The sequence below is a fragment of the Lissotriton vulgaris genome, chromosome 5 (genome assembly GCF_964263255.1).
Source record: "Lissotriton vulgaris chromosome 5, aLisVul1.2, whole genome shotgun sequence".
Lineage (NCBI taxonomy): Eukaryota > Metazoa > Chordata > Amphibia > Caudata > Salamandridae > Lissotriton > Lissotriton vulgaris.
This window is the reverse complement of record NC_141693.1, coordinates 1566550974-1566575259: the sequence shown is the minus strand read 5'-3', so window position 1 is coordinate 1566575259 and position 24286 is coordinate 1566550974. Positions and strand designations below refer to the sequence as shown.

The window sequence follows — 24286 nt, the reverse complement described above, 5'->3', positions numbered from 1 at the left end:
TACTACGAGACATGCTCACCTTCAAAAGAGTGTCTGATGGCTTTCCGACAAAGGTGGGATTCGAACCCACGCGTGCATAGCACAATGTTTTAGCAGTCCATTGCCTTAACCACTCGGCCACCTCGTCTGCCTTAGGGGCCTATATTTCATTTTTCGTGAAATTCTAACTATGTGCTAATTAAAAATAAGCATAAGTTTATCCTAGACTGTGTCAGAATGGCAAATGTATGGGGTGTTCAATAGACAGAGCACACGATATAGCAGAATTATCAAATCTATTCCATTTGGACTGTATTTTTAATAGTCATGATAACATGCTAGCATGTGAGTCGATCTTGCACAGTGAATAATGGAGCAGTGCAGTATCTACTTGGTTAGCACTAGATGGCTCAAATGGGGAGAAATGAAAACAGTAAGCTCCAGTGGCGCAATCGGTTAGCGCGCGGTACTTATACAGCAGTACTTGCACTGAGCCATGCCGAGGTTGTGAGTTCGAGCCTCACCTGGAGCAGTTGATTGGTTTTCATAAACCATTTCACTAAAAGTAAAGATTAGACTCAGAATAAAGACGGCTCTTGCTAGAGAGTCTTAACTTCTTTTCAGGATCTGCGTGTCCGACTCCTCCAGGTGCCAAATATCACATATCCTATGCGATGCTCCTTATAAACATTCAATGATGTACCATCTTGCATAGCATGCAAACACCACATCAGTGCATTTAAAAATACTTTTGTAGAATAATAAATATGATGAATACATTGTTGTCACGGGATAACCATAAACTGAGGAGCTGCAAACAGTACTGTGTCAGCTACATACAATAAAATTTAACTCAAAGAAATATCAAAAGAAGAGCATCATCATATTAAAGTTTCTAGTCAACATAAGAGTTGCACCATAGCAGCTTATGGTGCTTTCTGCTCAGATTGTGCCTTCAATCCCACATTGACTTTTTTAGTTCTTTGCAATTTTAAAAAACAATTCCTGCTGAAAGCTAGCTTTTCAAAACCATTCAACCTATTACATTTATTTCTCTAACCTGTGAATGTGGTCCATGTTCTCTTTTCCTCATTCCCATCATGATACTCCCTTTCCGGAAACCAAGTTCACTTCTTTATCCAGCCCACCCATCCAAGGTCACCAAATCTATGAAGCAATTCTGCTTTTTCTCACATTCTCTCCATGTACAAGATACCTTGTATCAATTGAATGGACAGCAGGAGAGGTGAATATTTATGGTTAGTGGGGGTGGGGTTTTGAAGATTAACCTCATTTGACTAAGAGCCGGGGTATCTGGGAGAAAAAGTATTTTAAGGGGGATGAAGTTCATATCTCCTTGGTGAAATTTCTAGAGCCTTATTTCATCCTTTCTGTGGATGCAGACTCAGTCGGAACAGACGTCCTAGTCCTCGCTCTGCCTTTCAAAGGAACTTTAAATATGCATGGCTTATTTGGCTTTGCCCGGCAGGGCTTGCCCGGCGGGGTGAGAATGGCGTTTGTCAGGCGTTCGTCAGGCGATCGGAAGGGGTGAGGCAATAGTTTATGGTTCAATGGTTTTCATGAAGTCTTCTTGATAAGATGAAAGCAGGAAAGGGAAGCTTGTCAATAAGCAAACTTAAGACAAGGTGTGACTCCTAGAAAGAATGACTTGAAAACAACATACAGAAACACACATATAAAAAAGGCCCTGATGAGGCTTGAACTCATGACCCCTGGTTTACAAGACCAGTGCTCTGCCACTGAGCTACAAGGCCGGTCTGCCTGCAGTTTGTAAATCACAACATGTATTCTTACTGCGGTATGAAGATATCTATGATTTTGAGACTCTGTATGGAAATGCAGTTGCATTTGAATGTCTACATGTGTGCACAAATCGAAGAGCATGCTTAAGACACTTTTCTTGAAAGTAGGAAAAACTCCATTTTGATTTGAGAACATAAGAGTATTCACATTTATGAACATACTGAAAGCTCTACTGAGTATGTCCGCAATCAGTGACAGATAGAGAACTCACTTATTAGAAGTGATCTGTCTCTGTGGGGCAGACAAATGTAAACACGCATACACTTGAGACGGCTGAAACTTTAGGAGTAAGAAATGCTTTCTTATCAGTCTATCTATCCAAACTGGTTGGAGGGCCAGGAGTGAGGAATAGGCAATCCTCTGGACACTTCATGAAAGATCTAATTTCAATTAAGCACAAAATACTTCCCTTTATTTGACATAAATGCCATAATGGAATAGTCAGTTGGGCCCTTCTAGTGGATTATGGCAGTGTCTTGAAAGAGAGTGTAATTGTACTACGAGACATGCTCACCTTCAAAAGAGTGTCTGATGGCTTTCCGACGAAGGTGGGATTCGAACCCACGCGTGCAGAGCACAATGGATTAGCAGTCCATCGCCTCAACCACTCGGCCACCTCGTCTGCCTTAGGGGCTTATATTTCATTTTTGGTGAAATTCTAACTATGTGCTAATTAAAAATAAGCATAAGTTTATCCTAGACTGTGTCAGAATGGCAAATGTATGGGGTGTTCAATAGACAGAGCACACGATATAGCAGAATTATCAAATCTATTCCATTTGGACTGTATTTTTAATAGTCATGATAACATGCTAGCATGTGAGTCGATCTTGCACAGTGAATAATGGAGCAGTGCAGTATCTACTTGGTTAGCACTAGATGGCTCAAATGGGAAGAAATTAAAACAGTAAGCTCCAGTGGCGCAATCGGTTAGCGCGCGGTACTTATACAGCAGTACTTGCACTGAGCCATGCCAAGGTTGTGAGTTCGAGCCTCACCTGGAGCAGTTGATTGGTTTTCATAAACCATTTCACTAAAAGTAAAGATTAGACTCAGAATAAAGACGGCTCTTGCTAGAGAGTCTTAACTTCTTTTCAGGATCTGCGTGTCCGACTCCTCCAGGTGCCAAATATCACATATCCTATGCGATGCTCCTTATAAACATTCAATGATGTACTATCTTGCATAGCATGCAAACACCACATCAGTGCATTTAAAAATACTTTTGTAGAATAATAAATATGATGAATACATTGTTGTCACAGGATAACCATAAACTGAGGAGCTGCAAACAGTACTGTGTCAGCTACATACAATAAAATGTAACTCAAAGAAATATCAAAAGAAGAGCATCATCATATTAAAGTTTCTAGTCAACATAAGAGTTGCACCATAGCAGCTTATGGTGCTTTCTGCTCAGATTGTGCCTCCAATCCCACATTGACTTTTTTAGTTCTTTGCAATTTTAAAAAACAATTCCTGCTCAAAGCTAGCTTTTCAAAACCATTCAACCTATTACATGTATTTCTCTAACCTGTGAATGTGGTCCATGTTCTCTTTTCCTCATTCCCATCATGATACTCCCTTTCCGGAAACCAAGTTCACTTCTTTATCCAGCCCACCCATCCAAGGTCACCAAATCTATGAAGCAATTCTGCTTTTTCTCACATTCTCTCCATGTACAAGATACCTTGTATCAATTGAATGGACAGCAGGAGAGGTGAATATTTATGGTTAGTGGGGGTGGGGTTTTGAAGATTAACCTCATTTGACTAAGAGCCGGGGTATCTGGGAGAAAAAGTATTTTAAGGGGGATGAAGTTCATATCTCCTTGGTGAAATTTCGAGAGCCTTATTTCATCCTTTCTGTGGATGCAGACTCAGTCGGAACAGACGTCCTAGTCCTCGCTCTGCCTTTCAAAGGAACTTTAAATATGCATGGCTTATTTGGCTTTGCCCGGCGGGGTGAGAATGGCGTTTGTCAGGCGTTCGTCAGGCGATCGGAAGGGGTGAGGCAATAGTTTATGGTTCAATGGTTTTCATGAAGTCTTCTTGATAAGATGAAAGCAGGAAAGGGAAGCTTGTCAATAAGCAAACTTAAGACAAGGTGTGACTCCTAGAAAGAATGACTTGAAAACAACATACAGAAACACACATATAAAAAGGCCCTGATGAGGCTTGAACTCATGACCCCTGGTTTACAAGACCAGTGCTCTGCCACTGAGCTACAAGGCCGGTCTGCCTGCAGTTTGTAAATCGCAACATGTATTCTTACTGCGGTATGAAGATATCTATGATTTTGAGACTCTGTATGGAAATGCAGTTGCATTTGAATGTCTACATGTGTGCACAAATCGAAGAGCATGCTTAAGACACTTTTCTTGAAAGTAGGAAAAACTCCATTTTGATTTGAGAACATAAGAGTATTCACATTTATGACCATACTGAAAGCTCTACTGAGTATGTCCGCAATCAGTGACAGATAGAGAACTCACTTATTAGAAGTGATCTGTCTCTGTGGGGCAGACAAATGTAAACACGCATACACTTGAGACGGCTGAAACTTTAGGAGTAAGAAATGCTTTCTTATCAGTCTATCTATCCAAACTGTTTGGAAGGCCAGGAGTGAGGAATAGGCGATCCTCTGGACACTTCATGAAAGATCTAATTTCAATTAAGCACAAAATACTTCCCTTTATTTGACATAAATGCCATAATGGAATAGTCAGTTGGGCCCTTCTAGTGGATTATGGCAGTGTCTTGAAAGAGAGTGTAATTGTACTACGAGACATGCTCACCTTCAAAAGAGTGTCTGATGGCTTTCCGACAAAGGTGGGATTCGAACCCACGCGTGCATAGCACAATGTTTTAGCAGTCCATTGCCTTAACCACTCGGCCACCTCGTCTGCCTTAGGGGCCTATATTTCATTTTTCGTGAAATTCTAACTATGTGCTAATTAAAAATAAGCATAAGTTTATCCTAGACTGTGTCAGAATGGCAAATGTATGGGGTGTTCAATAGACAGAGCACACGATATAGCAGAATTATCAAATCTATTCCATTTGGACTGTATTTTTAATAGTCATGATAACATGCTAGCATGTGAGTCGATCTTGCACAGTGAATAATGGAGCAGTGCAGTATCTACTTGGTTAGCACTAGATGGCTCAAATGGGGAGAAATGAAAACAGTGAGCTCCAGTGGCGCAATCGGTTAGCGCGCGGTACTTATACAGCAGTACTTGCACTGAGCCATGCCGAGGTTGTGAGTTCGAGCCTCACCTGGAGCAGTTGATTGGTTTTCATAAACCATTTCACTAAAAGTAAAGATTAGACTCAGAATAAAGACGGCTCTTGCTAGAGAGTCTTAACTTCTTTTCAGGATCTGCGTGTCCGACTCCTCCAGGTGCCAAATATCACATATCCTATGCGATGCTCCTTATAAACATTCAATGATGTACCATCTTGCATAGCATGCAAACACCACATCAGTGCATTTAAAAATACTTTTGTAGAATAATAAATATGATGAATACATTGTTGTCACGGGATAACCATAAACTGAGGAGCTGCAAACAGTACTGTGTCAGCTACATACAATAAAATTTAACTCAAAGAAATATCAAAAGAAGAGCATCATCATATTAAAGTTTCTAGTCAACATAAGAGTTGCACCATAGCAGCTTATGGTGCTTTCTGCTCAGATTGTGCCTTCAATCCCACATTGACTTTTTTAGTTCTTTGCAATTTTAAAAAACAATTCCTGCTGAAAGCTAGCTTTTCAAAACCATTCAACCTATTACATTTATTTCTCTAACCTGTGAATGTGGTCCATGTTCTCTTTTCCTCATTCCCATCATGATACTCCCTTTCCGGAAACCAAGTTCACTTCTTTATCCAGCCCACCCATCCAAGGTCACCAAATCTATGAAGCAATTCTGCTTTTTCTCACATTCTCTCCATGTACAAGATACCTTGTATCAATTGAATGGACAGCAGGAGAGGTGAATATTTATGGTTAGTGGGGGTGGGGTTTTGAAGATTAACCTCATTTGACTAAGAGCCAGGGTATCTGGGAGAAAAAGTATTTTAAGGGGGATGAAGTTCATATCTCCTTGGTGAAATTTCTAGAGCCTTATTTCATCCTTTCTGTGGATGCAGACTCAGTCGGAACAGACGTCCTAGTCCTCGCTCTGCCTTTCAAAGGAACTTTAAATATGCATGGCTTATTTGGCTTTGCCCGGCAGGGCTTGCCCGGCGGGGTGAGAATGGCGTTTGTCAGGCGTTCGTCAGGCGATCGGAAGGGGTGAGGCAATAGTTTATGGTTCAATGGTTTTCATGAAGTCTTCTTGATAAGATGAAAGCAGGAAAGGGAAGCTTGTCAATAAGCAAACTTAAGACAAGGTGTGACTCCTAGAAAGAATGACTTGAAAACAACATACAGAAACACACATATAAAAAGGCCCTGATGAGGCTTGAACTCATGACCCCTGGTTTACAAGACCAGTGCTCTGCCACTGAGCTACAAGGCCGGTCTGCCTGCAGTTTGTAAATCGCAACATGTATTCTTACTGCGGTATGAAGATATCTATGATTTTGAGACTCTGTATGGAAATGCAGTTGCATTTGAATGTCTACATGTGTGCACAAATCGAAGAGCATGCTTAAGACACTTTTCTTGAAAGTAGGAAAAACTCCATTTTGATTTGAGAACATAAGAGTATTCACATTTATGACCATACTGAAAGCTCTACTGAGTATGTCCGCAATCAGTGACAGATAGAGAACTCACTTATTAGAAGTGATCTGTCTCTGTGGGGCAGACAAATGTAAACACGCATACACTTGAGACGGCTGAAACTTTAGGAGTAAGAAATGCTTTCTTATCAGTCTATCTATCCAAACTGGTTGGAAGGCCAGGAGTGAGGAATAGGCAATCCTCTGGACACTTCATGAAAGATCTAATTTCAATTAAGCACAAAATACTTCCCTTTATTTGACATAAATGCCATAATGGAATAGTCAGTTGGGCCCTTCTAGTGGATTATGGCAGTGTCTTGAAAGAGAGTGTAATTGTACTACGAGACATGCTCACCTTCAAAAGAGTGTCTGATGGCTTTCCGACAAAGGTGGGATTCGAACCCACGCGTGCATAGCACAATGTTTTAGCAGTCCATTGCCTTAACCACTCGGCCACCTCGTCTGCCTTAGGGGCCTATATTTCATTTTTCGTGAAATTCTAACTATGTGCTAATTAAAAATAAGCATAAGTTTATCCTAGACTGTGTCAGAATGGCAAATGTATGGGGTGTTCAATAGACAGAGCACACGATATAGCAGAATTATCAAATCTATTCCATTTGGACTGTATTTTTAATAGTCATGATAACATGCTAGCATGTGAGTCGATCTTGCACAGTGAATAATGGAGCAGTGCAGTATCTACTTGGTTAGCACTAGATGGCTCAAATGGGGAGAAATGAAAACAGTAAGCTCCAGTGGCGCAATCGGTTAGCGCGCGGTACTTATACAGCAGTACTTGCACTGAGCCATGCCGAGGTTGTGAGTTCGAGCCTCACCTGGAGCAGTTGATTGGTTTTCATAAACCATTTCACTAAAAGTAAAGATTAGACTCAGAATAAAGACGGCTCTTGCTAGAGAGTCTTAACTTCTTTTCAGGATCTGCGTGTCCGACTCCTCCAGGTGCCAAATATCACATATCCTATGCGATGCTCCTTATAAACATTCAATGATGTACCATCTTGCATAGCATGCAAACACCACATCAGTGCATTTAAAAATACTTTTGTAGAATAATAAATATGATGAATACATTGTTGTCACGGGATAACCATAAACTGAGGAGCTGCAAACAGTACTGTGTCAGCTACATACAATAAAATTTAACTCAAAGAAATATCAAAAGAAGAGCATCATCATATTAAAGTTTCTAGTCAACATAAGAGTTGCACCATAGCAGCTTATGGTGCTTTCTGCTCAGATTGTGCCTTCAATCCCACATTGACTTTTTTAGTTCTTTGCAATTTTAAAAAACAATTCCTGCTGAAAGCTAGCTTTTCAAAACCATTCAACCTATTACATTTATTTCTCTAACCTGTGAATGTGGTCCATGTTCTCTTTTCCTCATTCCCATCATGATACTCCCTTTCCGGAAACCAAGTTCACTTCTTTATCCAGCCCACCCATCCAAGGTCACCAAATCTATGAAGCAATTCTGCTTTTTCTCACATTCTCTCCATGTACAAGATACCTTGTATCAATTGAATGGACAGCAGGAGAGGTGAATATTTATGGTTAGTGGGGGTGGGGTTTTGAAGATTAACCTCATTTGACTAAGAGCCGGGGTATCTGGGAGAAAAAGTATTTTAAGGGGGATGAAGTTCATATCTCCTTGGTGAAATTTCTAGAGCCTTATTTCATCCTTTCTGTGGATGCAGACTCAGTCGGAACAGACGTCCTAGTCCTCGCTCTGCCTTTCAAAGGAACTTTAAATATGCATGGCTTATTTGGCTTTGCCCGGCAGGGCTTGCCCGGCGGGGTGAGAATGGCGTTTGTCAGGCGTTCGTCAGGCGATCGGAAGGGGTGAGGCAATAGTTTATGGTTCAATGGTTTTCATGAAGTCTTCTTGATAAGATGAAAGCAGGAAAGGGAAGCTTGTCAATAAGCAAACTTAAGACAAGGTGTGACTCCTAGAAAGAATGACTTGAAAACAACATACAGAAACACACATATAAAAAAGGCCCTGATGAGGCTTGAACTCATGACCCCTGGTTTACAAGACCAGTGCTCTGCCACTGAGCTACAAGGCCGGTCTGCCTGCAGTTTGTAAATCACAACATGTATTCTTACTGCGGTATGAAGATATCTATGATTTTGAGACTCTGTATGGAAATGCAGTTGCATTTGAATGTCTACATGTGTGCACAAATCGAAGAGCATGCTTAAGACACTTTTCTTGAAAGTAGGAAAAACTCCATTTTGATTTGAGAACATAAGAGTATTCACATTTATGAACATACTGAAAGCTCTACTGAGTATGTCCGCAATCAGTGACAGATAGAGAACTCACTTATTAGAAGTGATCTGTCTCTGTGGGGCAGACAAATGTAAACACGCATACACTTGAGACGGCTGAAACTTTAGGAGTAAGAAATGCTTTCTTATCAGTCTATCTATCCAAACTGGTTGGAGGGCCAGGAGTGAGGAATAGGCAATCCTCTGGACACTTCATGAAAGATCTAATTTCAATTAAGCACAAAATACTTCCCTTTATTTGACATAAATGCCATAATGGAATAGTCAGTTGGGCCCTTCTAGTGGATTATGGCAGTGTCTTGAAAGAGAGTGTAATTGTACTACGAGACATGCTCACCTTCAAAAGAGTGTCTGATGGCTTTCCGACGAAGGTGGGATTCGAACCCACGCGTGCAGAGCACAATGGATTAGCAGTCCATCGCCTCAACCACTCGGCCACCTCGTCTGCCTTAGGGGCTTATATTTCATTTTTGGTGAAATTCTAACTATGTGCTAATTAAAAATAAGCATAAGTTTATCCTAGACTGTGTCAGAATGGCAAATGTATGGGGTGTTCAATAGACAGAGCACACGATATAGCAGAATTATCAAATCTATTCCATTTGGACTGTATTTTTAATAGTCATGATAACATGCTAGCATGTGAGTCGATCTTGCACAGTGAATAATGGAGCAGTGCAGTATCTACTTGGTTAGCACTAGATGGCTCAAATGGGAAGAAATTAAAACAGTAAGCTCCAGTGGCGCAATCGGTTAGCGCGCGGTACTTATACAGCAGTACTTGCACTGAGCCATGCCGAGGTTGTGAGTTCGAGCCTCACCTGGAGCAGTTGATTGGTTTTCATAAACCATTTCACTAAAAGTAAAGATTAGACTCAGAATAAAGACGGCTCTTGCTAGAGAGTCTTAACTTCTTTTCAGGATCTGCGTGTCCGACTCCTCCAGGTGCCAAATATCACATATCCTATGCGATGCTCCTTATAAACATTCAATGATGTACTATCTTGCATAGCATGCAAACACCACATCAGTGCATTTAAAAATACTTTTGTAGAATAATAAATATGATGAATACATTGTTGTCACAGGATAACCATAAACTGAGGAGCTGCAAACAGTACTGTGTCAGCTACATACAATAAAATGTAACTCAAAGAAATATCAAAAGAAGAGCATCATCATATTAAAGTTTCTAGTCAACATAAGAGTTGCACCATAGCAGCTTATGGTGCTTTCTGCTCAGATTGTGCCTCCAATCCCACATTGACTTTTTTAGTTCTTTGCAATTTTAAAAAACAATTCCTGCTCAAAGCTAGCTTTTCAAAACCATTCAACCTATTACATGTATTTCTCTAACCTGTGAATGTGGTCCATGTTCTCTTTTCCTCATTCCCATCATGATACTCCCTTTCCGGAAACCAAGTTCACTTCTTTATCCAGCCCACCCATCCAAGGTCACCAAATCTATGAAGCAATTCTGCTTTTTCTCACATTCTCTCCATGTACAAGATACCTTGTATCAATTGAATGGACAGCAGGAGAGGTGAATATTTATGGTTAGTGGGGGTGGGGTTTTGAAGATTAACCTCATTTGACTAAGAGCCGGGGTATCTGGGAGAAAAAGTATTTTAAGGGGGATGAAGTTCATATCTCCTTGGTGAAATTTCGAGAGCCTTATTTCATCCTTTCTGTGGATGCAGACTCAGTCGGAACAGACGTCCTAGTCCTCGCTCTGCCTTTCAAAGGAACTTTAAATATGCATGGCTTATTTGGCTTTGCCCGGCGGGGTGAGAATGGCGTTTGTCAGGCGTTCGTCAGGCGATCGGAAGGGGTGAGGCAATAGTTTATGGTTCAATGGTTTTCATGAAGTCTTCTTGATAAGATGAAAGCAGGAAAGGGAAGCTTGTCAATAAGCAAACTTAAGACAAGGTGTGACTCCTAGAAAGAATGACTTGAAAACAACATACAGAAACACACATATAAAAAGGCCCTGATGAGGCTTGAACTCATGACCCCTGGTTTACAAGACCAGTGCTCTGCCACTGAGCTACAAGGCCGGTCTGCCTGCAGTTTGTAAATCGCAACATGTATTCTTACTGCGGTATGAAGATATCTATGATTTTGAGACTCTGTATGGAAATGCAGTTGCATTTGAATGTCTACATGTGTGCACAAATCGAAAAGCATGCTTAAGACACTTTTCTTGAAAGTAGGAAAAACTCCATTTTGATTTGAGAACATAAGAGTATTCACATTTATGACCATACTGAAAGCTCTACTGAGTATGTCCGCAATCAGTGACAGATAGAGAACTCACTTATTAGAAGTGATCTGTCTCTGTGGGGCAGACAAATGTAAACACGCATACACTTGAGACGGCTGAAACTTTAGGAGTAAGAAATGCTTTCTTATCAGTCTATCTATCCAAACTGGTTGGAAGGCCAGGAGTGAGGAATAGGCGATCCTCTGGACACTTCATGAAAGATCTAATTTCAATTAAGCACAAAATACTTCCCTTTATTTTACATAAATGCCATAATGGAATAGTCAGTTGGGCCCTTCTAGTGGATTATGGCAGTGTCTTGAAAGAGAGTGTAATTGTACTACGAGACATGCTCACCTTCAAAAGAGTGTCTGATGGCTTTCCGACAAAGGTGGGATTCGAACCCACGCGTGCATAGCACAATGTTTTAGCAGTCCATTGCCTTAACCACTCGGCCACCTCGTCTGCCTTAGGGGCCTATATTTCATTTTTCGTGAAATTCTAACTATGTGCTAATTAAAAATAAGCATAAGTTTATCCTAGACTGTGTCAGAATGGCAAATGTATGGGGTGTTCAATAGACAGAGCACACGATATAGCAGAATTATCAAATCTATTCCATTTGGACTGTATTTTTAATAGTCATGATAACATGCTAGCATGTGAGTCGATCTTGCACAGTGAATAATGGAGCAGTGCAGTATCTACTTGGTTAGCACTAGATGGCTCAAATGGGGAGAAATGAAAACAGTAAGCTCCAGTGGCGCAATCGGTTAGCGCGCGGTACTTATACAGCAGTACTTGCACTGAGCCATGCCGAGGTTGTGAGTTCGAGCCTCACCTGGAGCAGTTGATTGGTTTTCATAAACCATTTCACTAAAAGTAAAGATTAGACTCAGAATAAAGACGGCTCTTGCTAGAGAGTCTTAACTTCTTTTCAGGATCTGCGTGTCCGACTCCTCCAGGTGCCAAATATCACATATCCTATGCGATGCTCCTTATAAACATTCAATGATGTACCATCTTGCATAGCATGCAAACACCACATCAGTGCATTTAAAAATACTTTTGTAGAATAATAAATATGATGAATACATTGTTGTCACGGGATAACCATAAACTGAGGAGCTGCAAACAGTACTGTGTCAGCTACATACAATAAAATTTAACTCAAAGAAATATCAAAAGAAGAGCATCATCATATTAAAGTTTCTAGTCAACATAAGAGTTGCACCATAGCAGCTTATGGTGCTTTCTGCTCAGATTGTGCCTTCAATCCCACATTGACTTTTTTAGTTCTTTGCAATTTTAAAAAACAATTCCTGCTGAAAGCTAGCTTTTCAAAACCATTCAACCTATTACATTTATTTCTCTAACCTGTGAATGTGGTCCATGTTCTCTTTTCCTCATTCCCATCATGATACTCCCTTTCCGGAAACCAAGTTCACTTCTTTATCCAGCCCACCCATCCAAGGTCACCAAATCTATGAAGCAATTCTGCTTTTTCTCACATTCTCTCCATGTACAAGATACCTTGTATCAATTGAATGGACAGCAGGAGAGGTGAATATTTATGGTTAGTGGGGGTGGGGTTTTGAAGATTAACCTCATTTGACTAAGAGCCAGGGTATCTGGGAGAAAAAGTATTTTAAGGGGGATGAAGTTCATATCTCCTTGGTGAAATTTCTAGAGCCTTATTTCATCCTTTCTGTGGATGCAGACTCAGTCGGAACAGACGTCCTAGTCCTCGCTCTGCCTTTCAAAGGAACTTTAAATATGCATGGCTTATTTGGCTTTGCCCGGCAGGGCTTGCCCGGCGGGGTGAGAATGGCGTTTGTCAGGCGTTCGTCAGGCGATCGGAAGGGGTGAGGCAATAGTTTATGGTTCAATGGTTTTCATGAAGTCTTCTTGATAAGATGAAAGCAGGAAAGGGAAGCTTGTCAATAAGCAAACTTAAGACAAGGTGTGACTCCTAGAAAGAATGACTTGAAAACAACATACAGAAACACACATATAAAAAGGCCCTGATGAGGCTTGAACTCATGACCCCTGGTTTACAAGACCAGTGCTCTGCCACTGAGCTACAAGGCCGGTCTGCCTGCAGTTTGTAAATCGCAACATGTATTCTTACTGCGGTATGAAGATATCTATGATTTTGAGACTCTGTATGGAAATGCAGTTGCATTTGAATGTCTACATGTGTGCACAAATCGAAGAGCATGCTTAAGACACTTTTCTTGAAAGTAGGAAAAACTCCATTTTGATTTGAGAACATAAGAGTATTCACATTTATGACCATACTGAAAGCTCTACTGAGTATGTCCGCAATCAGTGACAGATAGAGAACTCACTTATTAGAAGTGATCTGTCTCTGTGGGGCAGACAAATGTAAACACGCATACACTTGAGACGGCTGAAACTTTAGGAGTAAGAAATGCTTTCTTATCAGTCTATCTATCCAAACTGGTTGGAAGGCCAGGAGTGAGGAATAGGCAATCCTCTGGACACTTCATGAAAGATCTAATTTCAATTAAGCACAAAATACTTCCCTTTATTTGACATAAATGCCATAATGGAATAGTCAGTTGGGCCCTTCTAGTGGATTATGGCAGTGTCTTGAAAGAGAGTGTAATTGTACTACGAGACATGCTCACCTTCAAAAGAGTGTCTGATGGCTTTCCGACGAAGGTGGGATTCGAACCCACTCGTGCAGAGCACAATGGATTAGCAGTCCATCGCCTTAACCACTCGGCCACCTCGTCTGCCTTAGGGGCCTATATTTCATTTTTGGTGAAATTCTAACTATGTGCTAATTAAAAATAAGCATAAGTTTATCCTAGACTGTGTCAGAATGGCAAATGTATGGGGTGTTCAATAGACAGAGCACACGATATAGCAGAATTATCAAATCTATTCCATTTGGACTGTATTTTTAATAGTCATGATAACATGCTAGCATGTGAGTCGATCTTGCACAGTGAATAATGGAGCAGTGCAGTATCTACTTGGTTAGCACTAGATGGCTCAAATGGGGAGAAATGAAAACAGTAAGCTCCAGTGGCGCAATCGGTTAGCGCGCGGTACTTATACAGCAGTACTTGCACTGAGCCATGCCGAGGTTGTGAGTTCGAGCCTCACCTGGAGCAGTTGATTGGTTTTCGTAAACCATTTCACTAAAAGTAAAGATTAGACTCAGAATAAAGACGGCTCTTGCTAGAGAGTCTTAACTTCTTTTCAGGATCTGCGTGTCCGACTCCTCCAGGTGCCAAATATCACATATCCTATGCGATGCTCCTTATAAACATTCAATGATGTACCATCTTGCATAGCATGCAAACACCACATCAGTGCATTTAAAAATACTTTTGTAGAATAATAAATATGATGAATACATTGTTGTCACGGGATAACCATACACTGAGGAGCTGCAAATAGTACTGTGTCAGCTACATACAATAAAATTTAACTCAAAGAAATATCAAAAGAAGAGCATCATCATATTAAAGTTTCTAGTCAACATAAGAGTTGCACCATAGCAGCTTATGGTGCTTTCTGCTCAGATTGTGCCTCCAATCCCACATTGACTTTTTTAGTTCTTTGCAATTTTAAAAAACAATTCCTGCTGAAAGCTAGCTTTTCAAAACCATTCAACCTATTACATTTATTTCTCTAACCTGTGAATGTGGTCCATGTTCTCTTTTCCTCATTCCCATCATGATACTCCCTTTCCGGAAACCAAGTTCACTTCTTTATCCAGCCCACCCATCCAAGGTCACCAAATCTATGAAGCAATTCTGCTTTTTCTCACATTCTCTCCATGTACAAGATACCTTGTATCAATTGAATGGACAGCAGGAGAGGTGAATATTTATGGTTAGTGGGGGTGGGGTTTTGAAGATTAACCTAATTTGACTAAGAGCCGGGGTATCTGGGAGAAAAAGTATTTTAAGGGGGATGAAGTTCATATCTCCTTGGTGAAATTTCTAGAGCCTTATTTCATCCTTTCTGTGGATGCAGACTCAGTCGGAACAGACGTCCTAGTCCTCGCTCTGCCTTTCAAAGGAACTTTAAATATGCATGGCTTATTTGGCTTTGCCCGGCAGGGCTTGCCCGGCGGGGTGAGAATGGCGTTCGTCAGGCGATCGGAAGGGGTGAGACAATAGTTTATGGTTCAATGGTTTTCATGAAGTCTTCTTGATAAGATTAAAGCAGGAAACGGAAGCTTGTCAATAAGCAAACTTAAGACAAGGTGTGACTCCTAGAAAGAATGACTTGAAAACAACATACAGAAACACACATATAAAAAGGCCCTGATGAGGCTTGAACTCATGACCCCTGGTTTACAAGACCAGTGCTCTGCCACTGAGCTACAAGGCCGGTCTGCCTGCAGTTTGTAAATCGCAACATGTATTCTTACTGCGGTATGAAGCTATCTATGATTTTGAGACTCTGTATGGAAATGCAGTTGCATTTGAATGTCTACATGTGTGCACAAATCGAAGAGCATGCTTAAGACACTTTTCTTGAAAGTAGGAAAAACTCCATTTTGATTTGAGAACATAAGAGTATTCACATTTATGACCATACTGAAAGCTCTACTGAGTATGTCCGCAATCAGTGACAGATAGAGAACTCACTTATTAGAAGTGATCTGTCTCTGTGGGGCAGACAAATGTAAACACGCATACACTTGAGACGGCTGAAACTTTAGGAGTAAGAAATGCTTTCTTATCAGTCTATCTATCCAAACTGGTTGGAAGGCCAGGAGTGAGGAATAGGCAATCCTCTGGACACTTCATGAAAGATCTAATTTCAATTAAGCACAAAATACTTCCCTTTATTTGACATAAATGCCATAATGGAATAGTCAGTTGGGCCCTTCTAGTGGATTATGGCAGTGTCTTGAAAGAGAGTGTAATTGTACTACGAGACATGCTCACCTTCAAAAGAGTGTCTGATGGCTTTCCGACAAAGGTGGGATTCGAACCCACGCGTGTAGAGCACAATGGATTAGCAGTCCATCGCCTTAACCACTCGGCCATCTCGTCTGCCTTAGGGGCCTATATTTCATTTTTGGTGAAATTCTAACTATGTGCTAATTAAAAATAAGCATAAGTTTATCCTAGACTGTGTCAGAATGGCAAATGTATGGGGTGTTCAATAGACAGAGCACACGATATAGCAGAATTATCAAATCTATTCCATTTGGACTGTATTTTTAATAGTCATGATAACATGCTAGCATGTGAGTCGATCTTGCACAGTGAATAATGGAGCAGTGCAGTATCTACTTGGTTAGCACTAGATGGCTCAAATGGGGAGAAATGAAAGCAGTAAGCTCCAGTGGCGCAATCGGTTAGCGCGCGGTACTTATACAGCAGTACTTGCACTGAGCCATGCCGAGGTTGTGAGTTCGAGCCTCACCTGGAGCAGTTGATTGGTTTTCATAAACCATTTCACTAAAAGTAAAGATTAGACTCAGAATAAAGACGGCTCTTGAGTCTTAACTTCTTTTCAGGATCTGCGTGTCCGACTCCTCCAGGTGCCAAATATCACATATCCTATGCGATGCTCCTTATAAACATTCAATGATGTACCATCTTGCATAGCATGCAAACACCACATCAGTGCATTTAAAAATACTTTTGTAGAATAATAAATATGATGAATACATTGTTGTCACGGGATAACCATAAACTGAGGAGCTGCAAACAGTACTGTGTCAGCTACATACAATAAAATTTAACTCAAAGAAATATCAAAAGAAGAGCATCATCATATTAAAGTTTCTAGTCAACATAAGAGTTGCACCATAGCAGCTTATGGTGCTTTCTGCTCAGATTGTGCCTCCAATCCCACATTGACTTTTTTAGTTCTTTGCAATTTTAAAAAACAATTCCTGCTGAAAGCTAGCTTTTCAAAACCATTCAACCTATTACATTTATTTCTCTAACCTGTGAATGTGGTCCATGTTCTCTTTTCCTCATTCCCATCATGATACTCCCTTTCCGGAAACCAAGTTCACTTCTTTATCCAGCCCACCCATCCAAGGTCACCAAATCTATGAAGCAATTCTGCTTTTTCTCACATTCTCTCCATGTACAAGATACCTTGTATCAATTGAATGGACAGCAGGAGAGGTGAATATTTATGGTTAGTGGGGGTGGGGTTTTGAAGATTAACCTCATTTGACTAAGAGCCGGGGTATCTGGGAAAAAAAGTATTTTAAGGGGGATGAAGTTCATATCTCCTTGGTGAAATTTCTAGAGCCTTATTTCATCCTTTCTGTGGATGCAGACTCAGTCGGAACAGACGTCCTAGTCCTCGCTCTGCCTTTCAAAGGAACTTTAAATATGCATGGCTTATTTGGCTTTGCCCGGCAGGGCTTGCCCGGCGGGGTGAGAATGGCGTTCGTCAGGCGATCGGAAGGGGTGAGACAATAGTTTATGGTTCAATGGTTTTCATGAAGTCTTCTTGATAAGATTAAAGCAGGAAAGGGAAGCTTGTCAATAAGCAAACTTAAGACAAGGTGTGACTCCTAGAAAGAATGACTTGAAAACAACATACAGAAACACACATATAAAAAGGCCCTGATGAGGCTTGAACTCATGACCCCTGGTTTACAAGACCAGTGCTCTGCCACTGAGCTACAAGGCCGGTCTGCCTGCAGTTTGTAAATCGCAACATGTATTCTTACTGCGGTATGACGATATCTATGATTTTGAGACTCTGTATGGAAATGCAGTTGCATTTGAATGTCTACATGTGTGCACAAATCGAAGAGCATGCTTAAGACACTTTTCTTGAAAGTAGGAAAAACTCCATTTTGATTTGAGAACATAAGAGTATTCACATTTATGACCATACTGAAAGCTCTACTGAGTATGTCCGCAATCAGTGACAGATAGAGAACTCACTTATTAGAAGTGATCTGTCTCTGTGGGGCAGACAAATGTAAACACGCATACACTTGAGACGGCTGAAACTTTAGGAGTAAGAAATGCTTTCTTATCAGTCTATCTATCCAAACTGGTTGGAAGGCCAGGAGTGAGGAATAGGCAATCCTCTGGACACTTCATGAAAGATCTAATTTCAATTAAGCACAAAATACTTCCCTTTATTTGACATAAATGCCATAATGGAATAGTCAGTTGGGCCCTTCTAGTGGATTATGGCAGTGTCTTGAAAGAGAGTGTAATTGTACTACGAGACATGCTCACCTTCAAAAGAGTGTCTGATGGCTTTCCGACGAAGGTGGGATTCGAACCCACGCGTGCAGAGCACAATGGATTAGCAGTCCATCGCCTTAACCACTCGGCCACCTCGTCTGCCTTAGGGGCCTATATTTCATTTTTGGTGAAATTCTAACTATGTGCTAATTAAAAATAAGCATAAGTTTATCCTAGACTGTGTCAGAATGGCAAATGTATGGGGTGTTCAATAGACAGAGCACACGATATAGCAGAATTATCAAATCTATTCCATTTGGACTGTATTTTTAATAGTCATGATAACATGCTAGCATGTGAGTCGATCTTGCACAGTGAATAATGGAGCAGTGCAGTATCTACTTGGTTAGCACTAGATGGCTCAAATGGGGAGAAATGAAAACAGTAAGCTCCAGTGGCGCAATCGGTTAGCGCGCGGTACTTATACAGCAGTACTTGCACTGAGCCATGCCGAGGTTGTGAGTTCGAGCCTCACCTGGAGCAGTTGATTGGTTTTCGTAAACCATTTCACTAAAAGTAAAGATTAGACTCAGAATAAAGACGGCTCTTGCTAGAGAGTCTTAACTTCTTTTCAGGATCTGCGTGTCCGACTCCTCCAGGTGCCAAATATCACATATCCTATGCGATGCTCCTTATAAACATTCAATGATGTACCATCTTGCATAGCATGCAAACACCACATCAGTGCATTTAAAAATACTTTTGTAGAATAATAAATATGATGAATACATTGTTGTCACGGGATAACCATAAACTGAGGAGCTGCAAACAGTACTGTGTCAGCTACATACAATAAAATTTAACTCAAAGAAATATCAAAAGAAGAGCATCATCATATTAAAGTTTCTAGTCAACATAAGAGTTGCACCATAGCAGCTTATGGTGCTTTCTGCTCAGATTGTGCCTCCAATCCCACATTGACTTTTTTAGTTCTTTGCAATTTTAAAAAACAATTCCTGCTCAAAGCTAGCTTTTCAAAACCATTCAACCTATTACATTTATTTCTCTAACCTGTGAATGTGGTCCATGTTCTCTTTTCCTCATTCCCATCATGATACTCCCTTTCCGGAAACCAAGTTCACTTCTTTATCCAGCCCACCCATCCAAGGTCACCAAATCTATGAAGCAATTCTGCTTTTTCTCACATTCTCTCCATGTACAAGATACCTTGTATCAATTGAATGGACAGCAGGAGAGGTGAATATTTATGGTTAGTGGGGGTGGGGTTTTGAAGATTAACCTCATTTGACTAAGAGCCGGGGTATCTGGGAGAAAAAGTATTTTAAGGGGGATGAAGTTCATATCTCCTTGGTGAAATTTCGAGAGCCTTATTTCATCCTTTCTGTGGATGCAGACTCAGTCGGAACAGACGTCCTAGTCCTCGCTCTGCCTTTCAAAGGAACTTTAAATATGCATGGCTTATTTGGCTTTGCCCGGCAGGGCTTGCCCGGCGGGGTGAGAATGGCGTTTGTCAGGCGTTCGTCAGGCGATCGGAAGGGGTGAGGCAATAGTTTATGGTTCAATGGTTTTCATGAAGTCTTCTTGATAAGATGAAAGCAGGAAAGGGAAGCTTGTCAATAAGCAAACTTAAGACAAGGTGTGACTCCTAGAAAGAATGACTTGAAAACAACATACAGAAACACACATATAAAAAGGCCCTGATGAGGCTTGAACTCATGACCCCTGGTTTACAAGACCAGTGCTCTGCCACTGAGCTACAAGGCCGGTCTGCCTGCAGTTTGTAAATCGCAACATGTATTCTTACTGCGGTATGAAGATATCTATGATTTTGAGACTCTGTATGGAAATGCAGTTGCATTTGAATGTCTACATGTGTGCACAAATCGAAGAGCATGCTTAAGACACTTTTCTTGAAAGTAGGAAAAACTCCATTTTGATTTGAGAACATAAGAGTATTCACATTTATGACCATACTGAAAGCTCTACTGAGTATGTCCGCAATCAGTGACAGATAGAGAACTCACTTATTAGAAGTGATCTGTCTCTGTGGGGCAGACAAATGTAAACACGCATACACTTGAGACGGCTGAAACTTTAGGAGTAAGAAATGCTTTCTTATCAGTCTATCTATCCAAACTGGTTGGAAGGCCAGGAGTGAGGAATAGGCGATCCTCTGGACACTTCATGAAAGATCTAATTTCAATTAAGCACAAAATACTTCCCTTTATTTGACATAAATGCCATAATGGAATAGTCAGTTGGGCCCTTCTAGTGGATTATGGCAGTGTCTTGAAAGAGAGTGTAATTGTACTACGAGACATGCTCACCTTCAAAAGAGTGTCTGATGGCTTTCCGACAAAGGTGGGATTCGAACCCACGCGTGCATAGCACAATGGATTAGCAGTCCATCGCCTTAACCACTCGGCCACCTCGTCTGCCTTAGGGGCCTATATTTCATTTTTCGTGAAATTCTAACTATGTGCTAATTAAAAATAAGCATAAGTTTATCCTAGACTGTGTCAGAATGGCAAATGTATGGGGTGTTCAATAGACAGAGCACACGATATAGCAGAATTATCAAATCTATTCCATTTGGACTGTATTTTTAATAGTCATGATAACATGCTAGCATGTGAGTCGATCTTGCACAGTGAATAATGGAGCAGTGCAGTATCTACTTGGTTAGCACTAGATGGCTCAAATGGGGAGAAATGAAAACAGTAAGCTCCAGTGGCGCAATCGGTTAGCGCGCGGAACTTATACAGCAGTATTTGCACTGAGCCATTCCGAGGTTGTGAGTTCGAGCCTCACCTGGAGCAGTTGATTGGTTTTCATAAACCATTTCACTAAAAGTAAAGATTAGACTCAGAATAAAGACGGCTCTTGCTAGAGAGTCTTAACTTCTTTTCAGGATCTGCGTGTCCGACTCCTCCAGGTGCCAAATATCACATATCCTATGCGATGCTCCTTATAAACATTCAATGATGTACCATCTTGCATAGCATGCAAACACCACATCAGTGCATTTAAAAATACTTTTGTAGAATAATAAATATGATGAATACATTGTTGTCACGGGATAACCATAAACTGAGGAGCTGCAAACAGTACTGTGTCAGCTACATACAATAAAATTTAACTCAAAGAAATATCAAAAGAAGAGCATCATCATATTAAAGTTTCTAGTCAACATAAGAGTTGCACCATAGCAGCTTATGGTGCTTTCTGCTCAGATTGTGCCTCCAATCCCACATTGACTTTTTTAGTTCTTTGCAATTTTAAAGAACAATTCCTGCTGAAAGCTAGCTTTTCAAAACCATTCAACCTATTACATTTATTTCTCTAACCTGTGAATGTGGTCCATGTTCTCTTTTCCTCATTCCCATCATGATACTCCCTTTCCGGAAACCAAGTTCACTTCTTTATCCAGCCCACCCATCCAAGGTCACCAAATCTATGAAGCAATTCTGCTTTTTCTCACATTCTCTCCATGTACAAGATACCTTGTATCAATTGAATGGACAGCAGGAGAGGTGAATATTTATGGTTAGTGGGGGTGGGGTTTTGAAAATTAACCTCATTTGACTAAGAGCCAGGGTATCTGGGAGAAAAAGTATTTTAAGGGGGATGAAGTTCATATCTCCTTGGTGAAATTTCTAGAGCCTTATTTCATCCTTTCTGTGGATGCAGACTCAGTCGGAACAGACGTCCTAGTCCTCGCTCTGCCTTTCAAAGGAACTTTAAATATGCATGGCTTATTTGGCTTTGCCCGGCGGGGTGAGAATGGCGTTTGTCAGGCGTTCGTCAGGCGATCGGAAGGGGTGAGGCAATAGTTTATGGTTCAATGGTTTTCATGAAGTCTTCTTGATAAGATGAAAGCAGGAAAGGGAAGCTTGTCAATAAGCAAACTTAAGACAAGGTGTGACTCCTAGAAAGAATGACTTGAAAACAACATACAGAAACACACATATAAAAAGGCCCTGATGAGGCTTGAACTCATGACCCCTGGTTTACAAGACCAGTGCTCTGCCACTGAGCTACAAGGCCGGTCTGCCTGCAGTTTGTAAATCGCAACATGTATTCTTACTGCGGTATGAAGATATCTATGATTTTGAGACTCTGTATGGAAATGCAGTTGCATTTGAATGTCTACATGTGTGCACAAATCGAAGAGCATGCTTAAGACACTTTTCTTGAAAGTAGGAAAAACTCCATTTTGATTTGAGAACATAAGAGTATTCACATTTATGACCATACTGAAAGCTCTACTGAGTATGTCCGCAATCAGTGACAGATAGAGAACTCACTTATTAGAAGTGATCTGTCTCTGTGGGGCAGACAAATGTAAACACGCATACACTTGAGACGGCTGAAACTTTAGGAGTAAGAAATGCTTTCTTATCAGTCTATCTATCCAAACTGGTTGGAAGGCCAGGAGTGAGGAATAGGCGATCCTCTGGACACTTCATGAAAGATCTAATTTCAATTAAGCACAAAATACTTCCCTTTATTTGACATAAATGCCATAATGGAATAGTCAGTTGGGCCCTTCTAGTGGATTATGGCAGTGTCTTGAAAGAGAGTGTAATTGTACTACGAGACATGCTCACCTTCAAAAGAGTGTCTGATGGCTTTCCGACAAAGGTGGGATTCGAACCCACGCGTGCATAGCACAATGGATTAGCAGTCCATCGCCTTAACCACTCGGCCACCTCGTCTGCCTTAGGGGCCTATATTTCATTTTTCGTGAAATTCTAACTATGTGCTAATTAAAAATAAGCATAAGTTTATCCTAGACTGTGTCAGAATGGCAAATGTATGGGGTGTTCAATAGACAGAGCACACGATATAGCAGAATTATCAAATCTATTCCATTTGGACTGTATTTTTAATAGTCATGATAACATGCTAGCATGTGAGTCGATCTTGCACAGTGAATAATGGAGCAGTGCAGTATCTACTTGGTTAGCACTAGATGGCTCAAATGGGGAGAAATGAAAAAGTAAGCTCCAGTGGCGCAATCGGTTAGCGCACGGTACTTATACAGCAGTACTTGCACTGAGCCATGCCGAGGTTGTGAGTTCGAGCCTCACCTGGAGCAGTTGATTGGTTTTCGTAAACCATTTCACTAAAAGTAAAGATTAGACTCAGAATAAAGAAAGACGGCTCTTGCTAGAGAGTCTTAACTTCTTTTCAGGATCTGCGTGTCCGACTCCTCCAGGTGCCAAATATCACATATCCTATGCGATGCTCCTTATAAACATTCAATGATGTACCATCTTGCATAGCATGCAAACACCACATCAGTGCATTTAAAAATACTTTTGTAGAATAATAAATATGATGAATACATTGTTGTCACGGGATAACCATACACTGAGGAGCTGCAAATAGTACTGTGTCAGCTACATACAATAAAATTTAACTCAAAGAAATATCAAAAGAAGAGCATCATCATATTAAAGTTTCTAGTCAACATAAGAGTTGCACCATAGCAGCTTATGGTGCTTTCTGCTCAGATTGTGCCTCCAATCCCACATTGACTTTTTTAGTTCTTTGCAATTTTAAAAAACAATTCCTGCTGAAAGCTAGCTTTTCAAAACCATTCAACCTATTACATTTATTTCTCTAACCTGTGAATGTGGTCCATGTTCTCTTTTCCTCATTCCCATCATGATACTCCCTTTCCGGAAACCAAGTTCACTTCTTTATCCAGCCCACCCATCCAAGGTCACCAAATCTATGAAGCAATTCTGCTTTTTCTCACATTCTCTCCATGTACAAGATACCTTGTATCAATTGAATGGACAGCAGGAGAGGTGAATATTTATGGTTAGTGGGGGTGGGGTTTTGAAGATTAACCTCATTTGACTAAGAGCCGGGGTATCTGGGAGAAAAAGTATTTTAAGGGGGATGAAGTTCATATCTCCTTGGTGAAATTTCTAGAGCCTTATTTCATCCTTTCTGTGGATGCA

General features: G+C 40.7%; 32 non-coding genes across 32 annotated transcripts; 11 read left to right on the top strand and 21 right to left on the bottom strand.

Annotated features, from left to right (window-relative positions):
- Positions 1–45: 45 nt before the first annotated feature.
- TRNAS-GCU (transfer RNA serine (anticodon GCU)) lies at positions 46–127 on the bottom strand. Its single transcript has one exon. It is a non-coding gene; the product is annotated as a tRNA-Ser (tRNA).
- Positions 128–416: 289 nt separating this feature from the next.
- TRNAI-UAU (transfer RNA isoleucine (anticodon UAU)) lies at positions 417–511 on the top strand. The gene is made up of 2 exons: positions 417–454; positions 476–511. It is a non-coding gene; the product is annotated as a tRNA-Ile (tRNA).
- A 1171-nt stretch (positions 512–1682) lies between these two features.
- On the bottom strand, positions 1683–1754 carry TRNAT-UGU (transfer RNA threonine (anticodon UGU)). Its single transcript has one exon. It is a non-coding gene; the product is annotated as a tRNA-Thr (tRNA).
- A 589-nt stretch (positions 1755–2343) lies between these two features.
- TRNAS-GCU (transfer RNA serine (anticodon GCU)) lies at positions 2344–2425 on the bottom strand. The gene has a single exon. It is a non-coding gene; the product is annotated as a tRNA-Ser (tRNA).
- Positions 2426–2714: 289 nt separating this feature from the next.
- On the top strand, positions 2715–2809 carry TRNAI-UAU (transfer RNA isoleucine (anticodon UAU)). The gene is made up of 2 exons: positions 2715–2752; positions 2774–2809. It is a non-coding gene; the product is annotated as a tRNA-Ile (tRNA).
- Positions 2810–3965: 1156 nt separating this feature from the next.
- On the bottom strand, positions 3966–4037 carry TRNAT-UGU (transfer RNA threonine (anticodon UGU)). The gene has a single exon. It is a non-coding gene; the product is annotated as a tRNA-Thr (tRNA).
- Positions 4038–4626: 589 nt separating this feature from the next.
- Positions 4627–4708, bottom strand: TRNAS-GCU (transfer RNA serine (anticodon GCU)). Its single transcript has one exon. It is a non-coding gene; the product is annotated as a tRNA-Ser (tRNA).
- A 289-nt stretch (positions 4709–4997) lies between these two features.
- Positions 4998–5092, top strand: TRNAI-UAU (transfer RNA isoleucine (anticodon UAU)). Its single transcript has 2 exons — positions 4998–5035; positions 5057–5092. It is a non-coding gene; the product is annotated as a tRNA-Ile (tRNA).
- A 1170-nt stretch (positions 5093–6262) lies between these two features.
- Positions 6263–6334, bottom strand: TRNAT-UGU (transfer RNA threonine (anticodon UGU)). The gene has a single exon. It is a non-coding gene; the product is annotated as a tRNA-Thr (tRNA).
- A 589-nt stretch (positions 6335–6923) lies between these two features.
- On the bottom strand, positions 6924–7005 carry TRNAS-GCU (transfer RNA serine (anticodon GCU)). Its single transcript has one exon. It is a non-coding gene; the product is annotated as a tRNA-Ser (tRNA).
- A 289-nt stretch (positions 7006–7294) lies between these two features.
- On the top strand, positions 7295–7389 carry TRNAI-UAU (transfer RNA isoleucine (anticodon UAU)). Its single transcript has 2 exons — positions 7295–7332; positions 7354–7389. It is a non-coding gene; the product is annotated as a tRNA-Ile (tRNA).
- Positions 7390–8560: 1171 nt separating this feature from the next.
- On the bottom strand, positions 8561–8632 carry TRNAT-UGU (transfer RNA threonine (anticodon UGU)). The gene has a single exon. It is a non-coding gene; the product is annotated as a tRNA-Thr (tRNA).
- A 589-nt stretch (positions 8633–9221) lies between these two features.
- Positions 9222–9303, bottom strand: TRNAS-GCU (transfer RNA serine (anticodon GCU)). The gene has a single exon. It is a non-coding gene; the product is annotated as a tRNA-Ser (tRNA).
- A 289-nt stretch (positions 9304–9592) lies between these two features.
- TRNAI-UAU (transfer RNA isoleucine (anticodon UAU)) lies at positions 9593–9687 on the top strand. Its single transcript has 2 exons — positions 9593–9630; positions 9652–9687. It is a non-coding gene; the product is annotated as a tRNA-Ile (tRNA).
- A 1156-nt stretch (positions 9688–10843) lies between these two features.
- On the bottom strand, positions 10844–10915 carry TRNAT-UGU (transfer RNA threonine (anticodon UGU)). The gene has a single exon. It is a non-coding gene; the product is annotated as a tRNA-Thr (tRNA).
- Positions 10916–11504: 589 nt separating this feature from the next.
- TRNAS-GCU (transfer RNA serine (anticodon GCU)) lies at positions 11505–11586 on the bottom strand. Its single transcript has one exon. It is a non-coding gene; the product is annotated as a tRNA-Ser (tRNA).
- Positions 11587–11875: 289 nt separating this feature from the next.
- TRNAI-UAU (transfer RNA isoleucine (anticodon UAU)) lies at positions 11876–11970 on the top strand. Its single transcript has 2 exons — positions 11876–11913; positions 11935–11970. It is a non-coding gene; the product is annotated as a tRNA-Ile (tRNA).
- Positions 11971–13140: 1170 nt separating this feature from the next.
- Positions 13141–13212, bottom strand: TRNAT-UGU (transfer RNA threonine (anticodon UGU)). Its single transcript has one exon. It is a non-coding gene; the product is annotated as a tRNA-Thr (tRNA).
- Positions 13213–13801: 589 nt separating this feature from the next.
- TRNAS-GCU (transfer RNA serine (anticodon GCU)) lies at positions 13802–13883 on the bottom strand. Its single transcript has one exon. It is a non-coding gene; the product is annotated as a tRNA-Ser (tRNA).
- Positions 13884–14172: 289 nt separating this feature from the next.
- TRNAI-UAU (transfer RNA isoleucine (anticodon UAU)) lies at positions 14173–14267 on the top strand. Its single transcript has 2 exons — positions 14173–14210; positions 14232–14267. It is a non-coding gene; the product is annotated as a tRNA-Ile (tRNA).
- Positions 14268–15426: 1159 nt separating this feature from the next.
- On the bottom strand, positions 15427–15498 carry TRNAT-UGU (transfer RNA threonine (anticodon UGU)). Its single transcript has one exon. It is a non-coding gene; the product is annotated as a tRNA-Thr (tRNA).
- Positions 15499–16087: 589 nt separating this feature from the next.
- TRNAS-GCU (transfer RNA serine (anticodon GCU)) lies at positions 16088–16169 on the bottom strand. The gene has a single exon. It is a non-coding gene; the product is annotated as a tRNA-Ser (tRNA).
- A 289-nt stretch (positions 16170–16458) lies between these two features.
- Positions 16459–16553, top strand: TRNAI-UAU (transfer RNA isoleucine (anticodon UAU)). Its single transcript has 2 exons — positions 16459–16496; positions 16518–16553. It is a non-coding gene; the product is annotated as a tRNA-Ile (tRNA).
- Positions 16554–17706: 1153 nt separating this feature from the next.
- Positions 17707–17778, bottom strand: TRNAT-UGU (transfer RNA threonine (anticodon UGU)). Its single transcript has one exon. It is a non-coding gene; the product is annotated as a tRNA-Thr (tRNA).
- A 589-nt stretch (positions 17779–18367) lies between these two features.
- On the bottom strand, positions 18368–18449 carry TRNAS-GCU (transfer RNA serine (anticodon GCU)). The gene has a single exon. It is a non-coding gene; the product is annotated as a tRNA-Ser (tRNA).
- Positions 18450–18738: 289 nt separating this feature from the next.
- TRNAI-UAU (transfer RNA isoleucine (anticodon UAU)) lies at positions 18739–18833 on the top strand. The gene is made up of 2 exons: positions 18739–18776; positions 18798–18833. It is a non-coding gene; the product is annotated as a tRNA-Ile (tRNA).
- A 1170-nt stretch (positions 18834–20003) lies between these two features.
- Positions 20004–20075, bottom strand: TRNAT-UGU (transfer RNA threonine (anticodon UGU)). Its single transcript has one exon. It is a non-coding gene; the product is annotated as a tRNA-Thr (tRNA).
- Positions 20076–20664: 589 nt separating this feature from the next.
- Positions 20665–20746, bottom strand: TRNAS-GCU (transfer RNA serine (anticodon GCU)). The gene has a single exon. It is a non-coding gene; the product is annotated as a tRNA-Ser (tRNA).
- Positions 20747–21035: 289 nt separating this feature from the next.
- On the top strand, positions 21036–21130 carry TRNAI-UAU (transfer RNA isoleucine (anticodon UAU)). Its single transcript has 2 exons — positions 21036–21073; positions 21095–21130. It is a non-coding gene; the product is annotated as a tRNA-Ile (tRNA).
- Positions 21131–22286: 1156 nt separating this feature from the next.
- Positions 22287–22358, bottom strand: TRNAT-UGU (transfer RNA threonine (anticodon UGU)). The gene has a single exon. It is a non-coding gene; the product is annotated as a tRNA-Thr (tRNA).
- Positions 22359–22947: 589 nt separating this feature from the next.
- Positions 22948–23029, bottom strand: TRNAS-GCU (transfer RNA serine (anticodon GCU)). Its single transcript has one exon. It is a non-coding gene; the product is annotated as a tRNA-Ser (tRNA).
- Positions 23030–23317: 288 nt separating this feature from the next.
- Positions 23318–23412, top strand: TRNAI-UAU (transfer RNA isoleucine (anticodon UAU)). Its single transcript has 2 exons — positions 23318–23355; positions 23377–23412. It is a non-coding gene; the product is annotated as a tRNA-Ile (tRNA).
- The last annotated feature ends 874 nt before the right edge of the window (positions 23413–24286 follow it).